Here is a 16,361-nt window from a genome sequence, read left to right on the forward strand (position 1 = left end):
TCTAAAATGCCTCTTTTGTGCTGGTTCATGGGATGTTTTGCCTTACATATTAATCTTCTATTCAGTGGCAGAGTCAATTTGCCTGCTTTAAAAAAAAAACACAGAAGGGGCGTTTCTTATGAAACCATTGGCAAAGATCCATAGCCATACTTGTTACAATTGCTCACCAGAATATCCTTGCAGATGGATAATTATATATTTTGTGATTTTGTGTTCTAGTTTTGTTCTGTGAGCTGCCCTGAAACCTCTGGGGATAGGGTGGAATATAAATAAAATAAAATACACAAGATCTACCCACCTTGGAAGAATGGCAGATGAAAGTGATAGACTATATGGAATTGGCGGAAATGACTGGCAGAATCTGCGACCAGGGAGAAGAGTTGGTGGAAGAAAATTGGAAGAAATTTAAAGACTATCTGCAGAAACACTGTAAAATTAATGAATGTTAATATGATGCAGGATTGAAATGAGATGGTTTTAGTAACAAAATTAAAAGAATATATCAAAGGATTGATAATTAGATGAAAATATGATGTTTAACATGTCAAGATTTATAATTAGGATAAAAACAAAGAGGGAAAGGATTTGCTGAATTAACTATGTGAACTGGAATACAAAAAAGGGAGGTGTGAGGAGGTCAGGAAACGAGTAATTGAAATATAAGACATGAAAAGTTTGATTTGTTTTTAATTTTTTTAATTTTTTTTTACATATTTTGTATTTTTTTCTGTATTTTTGTATCTTTTTTCTTTGTCTTTTTTCTTTTTCTTTTTCTTTTCTTATATTGTAATTTTCTTTGTTTGTAAAATCTCAATAAATATCATATATATATATATATATATATATATATATATATATATATATATTAAAATAAATAAATAAATAAATAACAAAACATTTCTCTCATAACACCAGAACTCTTACTCATGCAGCACATAGTTAAACCTGTGGAGCTCACTGCCACAGGAGGCAGTGATGGCCACCAACTTGGAGAGCTTCCAACTTCTCCTGATTGAAGTGCAGAGAGTTTGAGGACCAGGACATTTGCAGGGAAACAAAAATGCTGGTGTATAAAGCTGTTGTACTACCAACCTTACTGTATGCTTGTGAAACATGGACCACTTATAAATGCCATCTCCAACTCCTTGAAAGATTCCATCAACAGTGTGTCTGAAAAAAATTACATCTCACTTGGGAAGACAGGCGAATTAATTCCAGTGTACTGGAAGAAGCAAAGATCACCAGTGCCGAAGCAATGATTCTTCAACATCAACTTCGTTGGAATGGTCATGTTGTATGGATGCCTGATTATTGTCTTCCAAAGCAACTACTCTATTCTGAATTTAAAAATAGAAAGCATAATACTGGTGCTCAACAAAAGAGGTTTAAAGACTCTCTCAAGGCAAATCTAAAAAAAGTCGTATAAACACCAACAACTGGGAAACACTGGCCTGCGAGCGCTCCAGTTGGGGAACAGCCTTTACCAAAGGTGTCATAGTCTTTGAAGATGCTCAAACTCAGCACGAAAGGGAGAAACGTGCTAAGAGGAAGGAACATTTGGCAAATCCTCACCGTGATAAACTCCTGCCTGGAAAACTATGTCCCCACTGTGGAAGGACATGTGGGTCCAGAATTGGCCTCCATAGTCACTTATGGACTCACTGTTAAGACCATATTCATGGAAGAATCTTACTTGGCTACGAGTGATCGCCAAAGAAGAAGGTGGGGACCCCAGGACTATGTCAGAGACAATGTGCTGGGGAGGAGTCTCAAGGAAGAGTTCTCAACCAAGCATCTCTTTTTCTTTTATTTATTTTTTTAAAAAATCTTATTTATTGATTTTTTTACAAAAAAACTTTTAAAATGTTAACATAAAGTGTAAGTTACAGTACTTTATGCATTTTCTTCCTGTCCTCCCCTTCCATGGTTTCCATATTTACCCTTTTTCAATAAAAAAAAATTGATGAAAGAATTCCAATTATAAATAATAATAATAATAATAATAATAATAAATAATTTAGTTATATCCCGCCCTCCCCAGCTGATGCCTGGCTCAGAGCAGCTAACAACAATAAAAGTAACACAGTTTACATAAAATCACAATCAATTCATTGAAATGCATTCTAAAATCAATTCATTCTAAAATCAATTCAAAATCAAATTAATGGCAACCATTGGGCTAGAGTTCTGTGAGGATTACCGAAGGAGGGGGTCAGACTGTGCTTTGGCCAAAGGCCTGGTGGAACAGCTCTGTCTTGCAGGCCCTGCGGAAAGATGTCAAGTCCCGCAGGGCCCTGGTCACTTGTGACACAGCGTTCCACCAGATCGGGGCCACGGTCGAAAAAGCCCTGGCTCTGGTTGAGGCCAGCCTAGCCTCCCTGTGGCCTGGGATCTCTGAGATGTTTTTATTTGAAGACCGTAAGGTCCTCCGTAGGACATATCAGGAGAGGCGGTCCCATAGGTATGAGGGTCCTAGGCCGTATAGGACTTTAAAGGTTAAAACCAGTACCTTGAACCTGATCCTGTACTCCACCAGGAGCCACTGCAGCCGGTATAGCACCAGGTGAATGTAAGGAGTCTCGCTGCAGCATTCTGCACCCGCTGGAGTTTCTGGGTCAGTCTCAAGGGCAGCCCCACATAGAGTGAGTTACAATAATCAAGTCTGAAGGTGACCGTCGCATGGATCACAGTGGCTAGGTCAGGGCAAGAGAGGTAAGGAGCCAACTGCTTAGCTTGGCGGAGATGGAAAAATGCCGCCTTTGTTATAGCTGCAATCTGCACCTCCCTGGAAAGGGAGGTGTCGAAGATTACACCCAAACTCTTAACGGACGGTGCTGGGACAAATTGTGCCCCTGCAAGAGATAGGAGTTGCCCCCCCCCCAATCCTATATCATCCTAACCCAGCCAAAGGACCTCTGTCTTCGAAGGATTTAACTTCAACCGGCTCCCATGTAACCATCCAGACACAGCTTCCAAACATCTGATCAGTGTGTCTGAGGCCGAGTCAGGATGGCTGTCCATCAACAGATAGAGTTGGGTGTCATCAGCATACTGATGACAGCCCAAACCAAAACTGCAGACAAGCTGGGCGAGGGGGCGCATAAAGATGTTGAAAAGCATTGGGGAGAGTATCGCACCCTGCGGCACTCCACACACCAAGGAGTGGCGCGATGACAGTTCCCCCCAAGCGCCACACTCTGTCCCCGACCAGAGAGAAACGAGCACAGCCATTGAAGGACTGTGCCCTGGATCTCCACGTTGGTGAGGCGGTGGTCCAGGAGTTCGTGGTCGACCATGTCGAAGGCTGCTGACAGGTCTAAAAGAATCAGCAGCCCCGACCCGCCTCAATCCAGCTGCCTGCGGAGATCATCTGTTAGGGCGACCAGAGCCATCTCAGTCCCATGACCAGAGCGGAAGCCGGATTGGAATGGATCCAGAGCCGATGTTTCATCCAGAAACCCACCAAGCTGTTCAGCAACCGCTCTCTCAATCACCCAAGATTCGAAACCGGGCGGTAATTGGATAGATCTAAAGGATCTAATGATGTTTTCTTTAAGAGCGGGTGCACCACTGCCTCCTTCAGTTCCCCTGGGAATGTCCCGGTGCCAAGGGACAAATTGATGATATCCCCTAGGGGGCCCCGCACCTCGTCTGGACACGCTCTAATCAGCCAGAACGGGCACGGGTCAAGAGGACAAGTGGTGGGGTTTCCAGCTTGGATGAGTCTGTCCACATCGGCTGGGGATATCCAGTCAAAGCGGTCCAATACTGGACCCGAGGACAGTCAAGGGGCCTCCAGTTCCGTTATTGTATCCAAATTGGCAGGGAGGTCATGGCGGAGCAACAGGACCTTCTCCGTAAAAAAGCTCACAAATGACTCACAAAGTGTCAAATTGTTATTTAAATTTGGCTGTCCCTCAAGGGACATTAAAGACCTGATTATACTAAAAAGCTGCGCCGGGCGAGAGCTAGCAGATGCAATGGAGGCCGAGAAGTAAGACTTCTTAGCGGCCTTCACTGCCATCTCATAGGTTTTCATAAAAAATGTATAAGATGTTCTTGAAGCTCCATCGCAGGCATCCTGCCATACTCGCTCTAGCCATCTGAGGTCCCGCTTCATTTTCCGGAGCTCCTCGGTAAACCAGGGAGCCCGGTTTCTGCGGGGTCGCAGAGGGCGCTTAGATGCGACTGCTGCTGCTGCCACTGTGAGTTCTGGGGAAGGCCGCTCCCTCCTGCAGGCCCACTTCACCAGGCCCAGGGGGCGGGGCCCAGACTCACCTCCACCACAGTAAATAAAGGAACTGGAGGCCCCTCGACTGTCCTCGGGTCCAGTATTGGACCACTTTGACCGGATATTCCCAGCCGATGTGGACAGACTCCTCCGAGCTGGAAAGCCCATCACCTGTCCTCTTGATCCATGCCCGTCTTGGCTGATTAGAGCGTGTCCAGACGAGGTGCGGGCCCCCCTGTGGGATATTATCAATTTGTCCCTTGGCACCGGGATATTCCCAGGGGAACTGAAGGAGGCAGTGGTGCGCCCGCTCTTAAAGAAAACATCATTAGATCCTTTAGATCTATCCAATTACCAACCAGTTTCGAACCTTCCATTCCTGGGTAAGGTGATTGAGAGAGCGGTTGCTGAACAGCTTGGTGGGTTTCTGGATGAAACATCGGCCCTGGATCCATTCCAGTCCGGCTTCCGCACTGGTCATGGGACCGAGACGGCTCTGGTCGCCCTAACAGATGCTCTCCGCAGGAAGCTGGATCGAGGCAGGTCGGGGCTGCTGATTCTTCTAGATCTGTCAGCAGCTTTTGACATGGTCGACCACAAACTCCTGGACCACCGCCTTGCCGATGTGGGGATCCAGGTCACAGTCCTTCAATGGCTGCGCTCGTTTCTCTCTGGTCGGGGACAGAGGGTGGTGCTTGGGGGGGAACTGTCATCGCGCCACTCATTGGTGTGTGGAGTGCCTCAGGGTGCAATACTCTCCCCGATGCTTTTCAACATCTTTATGCGCCCCCTTGCCCAGCTTGTCTGGAGTTTTGGTTTGGGCTGTCATCAGTATGCCGATGACACCCAACTCTATCTGTTGATGGATGGCCATCCTGACTCGGTCCCAGACACACTGATCAGATGTCTGGAAGCTGTGTCTGCATGGTTACGTGGGAGCCGGTTGAAGTTAAATCCTTCGAAGACAGAGGTCCTTTGGCTGGGAAGGGACGATATGGGATTGGGGGGGCAACTCCCATCTCTTGCGGGGGTGCAATTAGTGCCAGCACCGTCCGTTAAGAGTGTAATCTTCGACACCTCCCTTTCCATGGAGGTGCAGATTGCAGCTACAACAAAGGCGGCATTTTTTCATCTCCGCCAAGCTAAGCAGTTGGCTCCTTACCTCTCTCGCCCTGACCTAGCCACTGTGATCCACGCGACGGTCACCTCCAGACTGGATTATTATAACTCGCTCTACGTGGGGCTGCCCTTGAGACTGACCCAGAAACTCCAGCGGGTGCAGAATGCCGCGTCGAGACTCCTTACGGGGTCCTTGCTGCAAGATCACATTCACCCAGTGCTATACCAGCTGCACTGGCTCCCGGTGGGGTACAGGATCAGGTTTAAGGTGCTGGTTTTAACCTTTAAAGCCCTATACGGCCTAGGACCCTCGTGCCTACGGGACCGCCTCTCCTGGTATGTCCCACGGAGGAACTTACGATCTTCAAACAAAAACATCTTGGAGGTCCCAGGCCACAGAGAGGTTAGGCTGGCCTCAACCAGAGCCAGGGCTTTTTCAGCTGTGGCTCCGACCTGGTGGAACGCTCTGCCACAAGAGACTAGGGCCCTGCAGGACTTGGCATCTTTCCGCATTTCCATTTTCTGTCACACTTCGCTTCAGTTCTTTAAACACTCTGTCACAAGAAACTAGGGCCCTGCGGGACTTGGCATCTTTCCGCAGGGCCTGCAAGACGGAGCTGTTCTGCCAGGCCTTTGGTCGGGGTTCAGTCTGACTCCCTCTCCCCTTTCATAAGAACTTGCATGAAAGTGGCCTCCCAATTTTTCTCACAGGCCCATATAAGTTCAGCACAAACAGTTGGGCCTGGTGAGCATTTAAGGTCCCCAACCCTAATCTGCGGGTTGCCATCCGGTTGGATTTTATTCTGATCCTGATCTGATTTGAGGATGTATTTTAATTGATTGTCTGATTTTATGTTAATGTATTATACATTTGATGTTAGCCGCTCTGAGCCCGGCTTTGGCTGGGGAGGGCGGGATATAAATAAATTATTATTATTATTATTATTATTATTATTATTATTATTATTATTATTATTGATGGTCACCAAGAGCCGAGTATTCCAGCCCTCAACAAGCTCAGTCAATGAGTCGTCAGGGGGAGCAAGGTCCCGCAAGGCTTGACGGTATCTATCAGGGTCCATCAGCCTCTGCGGGCGAGCCCAAATTGGCTCGCCACCTAAGCAGGGTGGGGGTGGAAAGTCAATCCTGGCTTTCAGAGTGTAGTGATCAGACCATGGCACCTTCATCGAAGGGAACATGATCATATCTATGCCTGCGCCAAAGATCAAATCTAGTGTGTGGCCTGCTTGATGTCTGGGGCCCGAAACAAACTGGGAGAACTCTAATGTCGCCGTAGAAGACACCAGGTCCAGAGCCTGTGAGGAGGGAGTGGCATCAGCATGGGTGTTGAAGTCCCTCAATACCAATAGGTTAGGGAACTCCAAGGCCCAGCTGGCCACTGCCTCCAGTAGGCCTGACAGGGCGGCTGCTGGTGCGCTAGGTGACCTGTACACCAGCCAGACAGCCAAGCTCTCCTCGGAGCCCCACACTAGGCCAACACATCCAATGCCGGGGATCAATGGCAATGGCAGAGCCCTGAAAAAACAATCTTCCCGGATTAATAATGCCACCCCTCCCCCCCGGCCCACGGTCTGCGACTAGTGGAGGATGGAGAAACCTGGGGGCACCATCTCTCGTAAGGTAACTGTTTCCCCTTCGTGCACCCAGGTCTCCATCACACAAGCCAGGTCGACCCCCTGCGAGGTAAAGAAATCTTGCAGGGTGGCAGTTTTGTTGCCTATAGACCTGGCGTTACACACCATAAAAAAAATAAGTGATACCAAGGAAAACGGTGGGAGTGAGGGGGGAAAGAACAATGATGCATATAAAAAAGAAATAAAACGATATTTAAAAATGCAATATAATATACTCTCATACATTCTTACATAAATTGATAAAGTGTTATTTATCCCTGAATGCGGCATATTTCACCAATACTATTCAATATATCCATTTTAACCTCTCTTTTTAAAGCCTGATAGTACCCTCTCTAAGATCAAGGAGTTCCTTGTATGTGCCCCAGTTCTTGTTCACATTTAATTTCTTGACTAGCCCTGCTTCAATGGGGGATCATGAGGACTTTCTTTCTAGGACATTTTTCAGTTTTGCCCAAAACACTACAACAACAACAATTGTCAGGTTTGCAGGTGATTGCTCGCGAGTAAACAGCCAGGACTCCGACCTGTCTTTTACAGGTTTTATTAAGTGCAAACTATGTACAGTTCAGAGATCCAAAGTTCATGTCTGTCTCAGTCACTTGCAGGTTCCGGGAGTGGCCCCTTTCAGTCCCCCCCCCCAACATAAATACTTGGCCACCCCAAATCTCTGCCTCCCCTCCTTACGTTTGACCCTCTTGCAAAAACTGGGCGACGGAAGCGGCATGTCCGTTTCCCGACCACCCTGGCTGAGCAAGGTGCTTGGGCTCACAGTAATGTCTGTGAGCCTTCGCCTCGCCTCGCCCCTCCTTTCCCCCTCTGCTTCTCTGGAGGCGTGACTCTCTCCACTGCCTGACGAAGTGCTACTTCTCAGCAATGTTGGAGGCTCCCTGTACTCTTCTGCCCCCCTCCCACCTTTCGATGGCAGTCCCCTGACAACAACAACAACAATAATAATTTATTATTATTTGTACCCCGCCCATCTGGCTGGGTTTCCCCAGCCACTCTGGGAGGCTTCCAACAAAAGATTAAAATTACATTAAAATGTCAGACATTAAAAACTTCCCTAAACTATATAAGTTCTTCTGTAGAACATGGTTGAGGAAGCTGTTGCTCATACTTCCAAGTCCTGCTTGCGTTTTCACCTCACTGTAGTAACTCTTTAATCAGCAAAAAGTCTCTAATACCCAATGTCACCATAAGGGTGTGGATCGAGGTTGCAGACGGTGTCTTTGCTGAGCCTCCTTTCTTGGCAGATGACATTATTGTGTGGGTCTTCTTGTTTCCAGAGACCTCCTCCCACGCTCCAGTCGATAGGCCACCATTTTCCAGTGTGGTTTCATTGTTTCATGCAGGAAAGACAGAAAGGATGTTCTGTTAGAAGGGTACTGAGTATCAGTAACATTAGACCCTCTTGTTGCCCCAGAAATTATCACCACTGTTGGTGAATAAATAATAAAAATGAGGCTTTTTATAATGGAGGAATGGAACCAAACTGCTGCTGGGGGGTTGCCTGCTCCCCCCACTCAAGAGGATTGCAGAGAGTCCTGCAAGGACCAGGACCCTGGGCAGGCAGGCAGCATTGGGGACACCTGCTACCCCAGCTAGCCATACATAATTAACCTCTACTGGATTGTTGGGAAGATGAAATGGGATAACCCTGTGCAAAGCTGCAAACAAAGCAAAGTGACCTTACCAGATGCTTAGCTGCCAGGTGGAGTACAAAGTGGAGGCCAAAGCTTTTGGGATGTGCCCGCCACTTGACTTGTGGGGCTAGATGGCAAAGAGCCCTCCTTGTGGCCTCCAGAAGAGAAGAGGGTTAGAAGTCAAGAAGAACTCAGAAATGAGCTCTTCAACAGATTTCACCTTCCATTGGAAGCCCTAGGGTGAAAGTGACCAGCCCCTTCATGTTTCTGCAATTCTCTCAGTTTGCTCCTTATCCTCTTCTCCTGTTCCTTTTTCCTTTGGTTTCACCTCTGTTAGACAGCCAGTAAGCCATTAATTTGGATTGCAAATGCTTGCGAGAAGCTCAGTGAGCCATGCCTGAGAGCCAGAGCTGGACCAACATGTTAGTTGAAAACCTTGCTGCATGATCCAAATCTACCAGAGAGTTATTGGGCAAAAGCGCTCGGCTGTTTTGTTTATACTTATAATCACAGATTATCATCGCCGATTGGTTGTACCCCCTAAGAAAAGATGTTTGGCAAGAAACCATTCATCAAACACATGAGAATTTTTGGTTCTGACATGTGGGTTCACACACCACAAAGCTCCAAGTTAGGCAAACGTGGTTTGCATGGTATCTTTCTAGGATATCAGAAAGGTTCTTACAGAGTAATGATGACTGACACTAACACAGTTAGGCTCACTAGAAGTGTTGAGTACAATGCCAAGTGGGGGGAGAATGTGGGAATTTACCAATGTAGTCCTGATGACAGTGAAGAGTCTGAGGATAAACAGCAGCAAAACCCCACACCCACTGATGAAGGTTCTGATTCTGAATCTGAAACTGAATCAGATGATTCAGAGGATTTCAAGAGTGCTAAGGCCTCTCTGCGACCCTCTGAAGGCTCTGATCAAGAATTGGAGGAACCACTGTTCACTATAGGCCACTTTTCTCCTAAGAAAGAAGAGGAGAGCATTGAAGACTTACGTCTAATTCACAGGTCTGAAAGAGCCATGAAAGGAAGACCTCCAAAGAGATTTGCTGATGAATTTGCTAAAGCAGCAAAAGCTGTAACTGCTGTTAATAGCTCCAAGAAGGTATTTGAACCTTCAAGCTTCCAAGCGATCCAGGCTTTGGATTCAAAGGATGCTGAGCCATTGTTAACTGCCATGAAGGCTGAGCTTGATTCCTTAGAGAGGAACAAAACATGGGAGCTAGTTCCGACAGTTCCAGGGATGAAATTGCTTGACAGCAAATGGGTATTCAAGCAAAGACAGATCAAAATGGCAAGGTAGTCAGACACAAAGCCAGATTGGTAGCCAGAGGTTTTTCACAGGTACCAGGAGACAACTATCATGAGACCTACTCACCCACCATGAGATATGAGAGCATTAGGCTTATGCTCAAACTTGCTGCAGAAGAGAATCTGCACGTTTCTCATCACGATATGAATACAGCATTTTTGTACGGAACCTTAGGTGAATCACTTTATATGCTTCCACCTGATGGCGTACAGGTAAAACAGGGATTTGTTTCTTCTCTGAAAAAGTCCCTATATGGTCTCAAGCAAAGTGCACGATGCTGGCACTCGAAACTCACTGAAGTGTTGTTTTCTCTAGGTTTCCAGCAAGGTAAAGCTGATCCATGTGTATTTGTCAAAGAGGAAGGGCAAAAGAAGCTGTATTGCTTATTTTATGTTGATGATATACTTTACTTTTGGAAGGATGTCAAAATGTACAATAGCGCCCTAGCTCAACTGAAAGAGCACTTTGACATGAAAGATCTTGGTGAGGTAACCAACTACCTATCTCTGGAAATAGAGAGAGACCAAGATAGTAATATTTTAATACACCAGTCACAGAAAATCGCTGATGTCTTAACCAAACTAAACCTGATGGATGCTAACCCTGTAGACACACCGATGACAACAGATTATCAGGTAGATGATACTGAAGAAGCATTTTCTGACATGACACTGTACAGAAGTGTGCTAGGCAAACTAAACTTCATTGCCAGATGTTCAAGACCTGACATTGCAGTTAGCTGTAACTTGCTAAGCAGGCATGTCAACAATCCTACCGTTAAGGATTGGAAAGCTCTGAAACGCATAGCACGCTATTTGAAAGGCACTATGCATTACAGACTGAGATTTAACAATCAGAAGTCTTGCGGTCTTGAGATATTTACTGATGCGAGTTTTGGAAGTGACACTACAGATAGGAAAAGCACGTCTGGAGTTTGCTACATGTACAATCAGGGCCTATTTGATTGGTCGTGCAAGAAGCAAACAACAGTAAGCTTAAGTTCTTGTGAAGCTGAACTGAATGCACTGTCATATTCACTTGTGGATTGTGAATGGTTGTTACAATTGTGTAAAGACATGAGAATTCCTGTAAAGTGTCCAATCCAGGTTTATCAGGACAACAAAGCATGTTTGGCTTTGCTGACTTCTGAAGGTTGTAAGCAAAGCACGAAGCACTTGCAATTGAAGCTGCAACATGCTAGAGAATGTGTTCAGAGAGGACTCGTAACGGTGTCCTACATGCCACAGGTAATGAAATTCCTGCTGATTTATTGTCCAAGGTTGTTCCGAAGGATCAACACTGTACCTATGTACAGAAATTGGGTTTGTACTGAGATTGTACATGACACACTGCCCAGTGGTGTTTACAGAAAGGGGGAGGATGTTAGTTTCTGTTTGCCACTGAGCAGTGCTTTGGAGTCACAAGACTCTGTTTACATTCCTGGGATTCCATACTGTTGGAAGTCTCACGGGAGACAGGAGACGGATGTGACATTAGTGGTTTCCTGTTCCTTTGCTTTGCAGTTGCTCTCTGCTTCCATAGAGAGAGGATGTATTTTTCTTTGCTGTCTGCGTAGTGAGAAATAAAACTCTTTAGCCATGTAGCCATAAATCTCATCATTTCCGTGTGCTGCTTTGATTCTCTGCTGGATGGGAATGTGCCTGAGGCCTTATCAGAGGCTCAGGTCGTTAATTATTGTCGGAGGCGATTCCAAAGGCTTGGCCGGAGGAAAATGAGCTTTATCAGCTTGGCCGAGCGGAGATTCCGACACAACAATCCAAAATGGTTTGGCTGCAAGACGGAAATGGAAAATGGGATGATGGAGGAGGAATGCAGTACAGTGGTACCTTGGGTTACAGACGCTTCAGGTTACAGATGCTTCAAGTTACAGACTCCGCTAACCCAGAAATAGTACCTTGGGTTAAGAACTTTGCTTCAAGATGAGAACAGAAATCATGCTCTGGCGACGTGGTGGCAGCGGGAGGCCCCATTAGCTAAAGTGGTACCTCAGGTTAAGAACAGTTTCAGGTTAAGAACGGACCTCCAGAACAAATTAAGTTCTTAACCCAAGGTACCACTGTACAAATTAGTTGTCCTCCAAAAGCTAGACAATCTCTGAAGCTCCTGAGAACAATCTCTCCCTCCTATTGAGTAAGTTAACCTTGTTGGCCCTCACCTTGGCCACCTCGTCCTCATCTTTGAAGTAAATGACAATGGCCAGTTCTTGAATGGCTCCTGTAGTTGTTCTGGGAAGCAATTGGTCTCTAGCCCTGCCCCGAAACAGCCCCAGATGTTCAGTGGCTGCTGCCTGCCTGGATGAAGTTTTCCTCACACATGCAAAAAGCAAAAGAGATTGTGTCTCTCATCAGAGCTGTTTAATTTCCCCAGCAGAAAAGGTGAGATCAGGGCCCCTGCCCACTGGGGTCTTTTGAGGCTGGCCAGCCCCCTATTCTCCCCCTGGTGCAGCATTGGGGACAAACATGACTCTCCTCCAAGGCGGTGCCTGGGGATCTGTTTTTCATGCAGGCTTCCAAGAGAAGGTGCTCCAGAGGAACTGCCCACATGCCAGAACATCTTCCTTGCATGCCAGTCACAACACCACCCTTCCTTTTCCAAAACAATAAATGGACCCTGAGGAGTCTGGCAAGCCAGATTCACCAGGTCAGGACGGAATTGCAGAAGGCCTTCTGTTGAGGCTGGAAAGGGCTTTTTAATTGTTTTAGCAGAATGGTTTTAATGGTTTCACAGAATTCATATACTGCCTGATGCTAAAGCCAACCCAGCTCTCAGAGCAGTAAACAGTGTCTTGAGACATTGTCATGGAGAACCCCATGAACAGAGGGACTGTTCATCTTTCAGCCAAGTTATTTCGTGGTTTAAAGATCTTATTCTGAATAAAGAATGCCTAGGACCATTTCTCCTTAACAGTGTATTATGTAATGTGCAATCCAGAAAGCAGTTGTTCCATAATACTCACATGGGCAGCCAGACTGCAGTAGCTTACAGCCAGCATCTTCAGGGTACTACACGAAAGAAATACTCTTTTCAAAGATCTGAAAGGCCCAACAGTTTTTCTTTTAGCACAGACTTGTGCTTGGCTGTGATTCGAATCTAAATCCTTCTCGCGCCCTCCCTCTAAGCATCACTTGCCATGTCAGAGTCCAAAAGCAGGGATATCCCTCTGAGTCAGAGCTTCCGGATTTGTAGGTGTTCATGTTGCAGCTAGGTAAGCAGGTGGTCCAGTGCTTCCTTATAGGGATAGACCCGCATATTGTAGATAAGCAGCTCAAGAGACCCAAAGAGAAAGAAACTCTTTGGTGATGAGATGGGATACTTTCCTTGTCCCCACAAAGCACTTTTCTGATGGAGGTTTAGATGGGTTCTCATTTTATCCACCATCTGTAGTCTTACTTACAGATGGAGAGTTGGATCCAACTATGTTCTGTGCTGAGCAAACCCACTGAAATGAATGGACCTAAGTTTATCATGTACATCAAATCCAATTGGTCTACTCTGAAGAGAACTAAAACTGGAGACAATCTGAAGCCTTGACATGAGCCACAGAATATTTAAGGTAAATGATTACTCAGAGTACATAGTAGCGGTGAGGTCCAAATTCCAAAGGATGCATGTTGGGGAACCCCCACTGGGGTTGCCGTCTAAATTGGGGAGGGTGGATGCTATGTATTCAGTGGTCTGTGTTTGCCTGAGCTTGAGTCTGGACTAAGGATTCTGAGCTCCTGTGTTCTGATTCGATACATGAAGTCCAATCACAGAACATTTCAGGATTTGGGCCTCTGCCATTGGCCCTTGAACTCTGAGTTGTGAGTCACAGTTTGGAAGTTTAAACAGCCAATCATGTTGGGAGTGGGAATGACCCAAGCTTTCAGAAATGTATATAAGCAGTTGCTTTGCCCCTGTTTCGCTGTTATGTAGTTCAATAAAGGTTCTTGCTGGTATCACCATGTCTTGCCTCGTGGGAACTCACCTACACTTCACTGGTGACGAAGGTGGGATGTAAGGCTAGGTATGCATCCCTGGCTAGCTTCCACAAGCTGGAACCACTGCTGGAAAACTGTTGCCTCAGCTGAGCTGAAATCACTGACTGCAGCCACAAGGCAGATCACACAGAGCGGATGTCATGGCCACCCAGGGCCACATTGAGGAATTTGACACCACGGTTCCAGGGAAACGGGACTCCTGTGCCACCCGGCTTGAGTTCTTTCCTCGCAACCAATAACGTGACAATAACGCGGGCTACGCTGTTCAGTGTGTGGGGGCCTGCTGCCCAGGCTCCAGTGGCCCCAGCCAAACTGAGCGATACAATGTTCGATGCAATAATGCTGAAGCTGAGGACCCACTTCGCTCCCCAGTCATCAGAGATTGCCTGCCAGCATGCCTTCTACAAATAAGACCAGGCCTCAGGTGAATCCATTGCTGCCTTTGTTGCGGCTTTGTGGCAGACTGCCTGCCACTGCAACTTCAGCGACTGCCATTCGCCCTGAAACCCAAGGTTGATGCAGAGCTAGGTCACCTCATCAAACAAGAGGTCTTGACCCAGTCCTGTATGTTCAGTGGGAGACCCCAATTGTCACTCCCCTTAAGGCAAATGGGGATGTGAGGATCTGCGCTGACTACAAGTGCACCCTCAACAAGGCCCTGCAGCAGCATGCGTATCCTGCTCCAGTTGTGAGTCATCTCCTTGTATCGCTGGCCGGCGGAAAAGTCTTTGCAAAGCTCGACTTGGCCCAGGCATAGCAACAACTTCTGGTCGTTGAGGCTACCTCTGAGGCACAGACAATCGTGACCCACCGCAGGGCTTTCTGTGTCAAGACACTACAGTTTGGTCTCAGTGTGGCCCCAGACCTCTTCCAAAACCTCATGGAAGACGTCCTGAAAGACTTCCTGGGCATCATTCCTTATTTTGATGCTGTCCTCATCACAGGGGAGTCCGAGGCAGAACTTGTGGCCCGTCTTCGAGAAGTCCTGCGCCATTTCCAAGATGCCAGCCTTAAGGTGAAGAAAGAAAAATGCCTGCTGGGGGTGCCCAGGGTTGAGTTCCTTGGGTTCCTGATTGATGCTGACAGCATCCACCCCACACTGGCAAAGGTCAAGGCCATCCAAAGTGCTGCACCACCACGCTTGAAACAAGAGCTGCAATCTTTCCTGGGCCTGCTGATCTACTACCACTCCTTTCTTCCCCATAAGGCAGCAATAGCAGAGTCCCTGCACCGGCTATTGGACAAGAAAGCCCTTTGGAACTGGGGCCATGCTCAGGATGCTGCTTTCAATGCTGTCAAACACCTGCTCTCCTCTGACAGCATCCTTACCCATTCCGATGAGACCAAGCCCGTTGTTCTTGCCTCTATTACTTCCCCGTATGGAATCAGCATGGTCCTCAGCCACCAGTTGCTGGATGGGCGGGAGGCCCCCATTGCATTTTACTCCAGGACCTTGTCATCTATGGAACACAATTTTGCCCAATCTGACTACATCTACAGCCGCCACTTCACGATCGTGACTGACTACAAACCTCTGCTGGGCCTTTTTGCTCCTGATCAGCAAACATCCCAGATCCAGTCCCCAAGGATGCTAAGGTGGTCCATCTTTCTCAATGCATATGACTGCTGCACCACCATCCTGGTAGGAAACTGGGCCACACAGATGCCCTAAGCCGCCTGTCATTGGCAGACATTGACACCGACCCATCCCCAGCCTATGGTGTGATGCTACTGGAGATTCTGCTCCATGCCACAGATGTCACCACGCACTTTGGCAAAGGATTGCACCATCTCCCACATCTTCAACTGGGTGTGGCCAGCAAGTCGCCTTGATGCAGAGTTCTCCCCATTCGTCCCCAGCAACATGAACTGTCAGTCCACAAGGGATGCCTGCTATGGGGAAACTGGGTCATGATCCCTGCTAAGCTGCGGACCAGAGTGCCGGAGGCTTTCCATGTGAGTCATCCAGGCACTGTCTGCATGAAAGCTTTGGCCAGGAGCTACGTCTGGTGGCCAGGCATTGATGCAGCAGTAGAAGAGTGGGTCCAGCACTGCCAGACCTGCCAAGAGTCCCAACCAGCCATGCCCAAGGTCCTGATTCAACAGTGGGAGATGACACATACACTGTGGTCAAGACTCCACATTGATTTCGCTGCCCATTCCAAGGCCAGACGTTCCTGATCATTGTGGACTCTTTCTCAAAGTGACTCGAGGTGATGCCAGTCTCAACAATGACCTCCAGGGACATCATCTGGGCCCTGTGGCAGATCTTCACCACACACGACTTGCCAGACACCATCGTGTCTGACAATGGCCAAAACACCAAGAACCAAACTGGAAAACCACATTTACAAGGCTCCCCCAGAAGTTGATATTTCCAATTAA

Source organism: Podarcis filfolensis (assembly GCF_964270895.1).
Source record: "Podarcis filfolensis genome assembly, chromosome: W".
Classification (NCBI taxonomy): Eukaryota; Metazoa; Chordata; class Lepidosauria; order Squamata; family Lacertidae; genus Podarcis; species Podarcis filfolensis.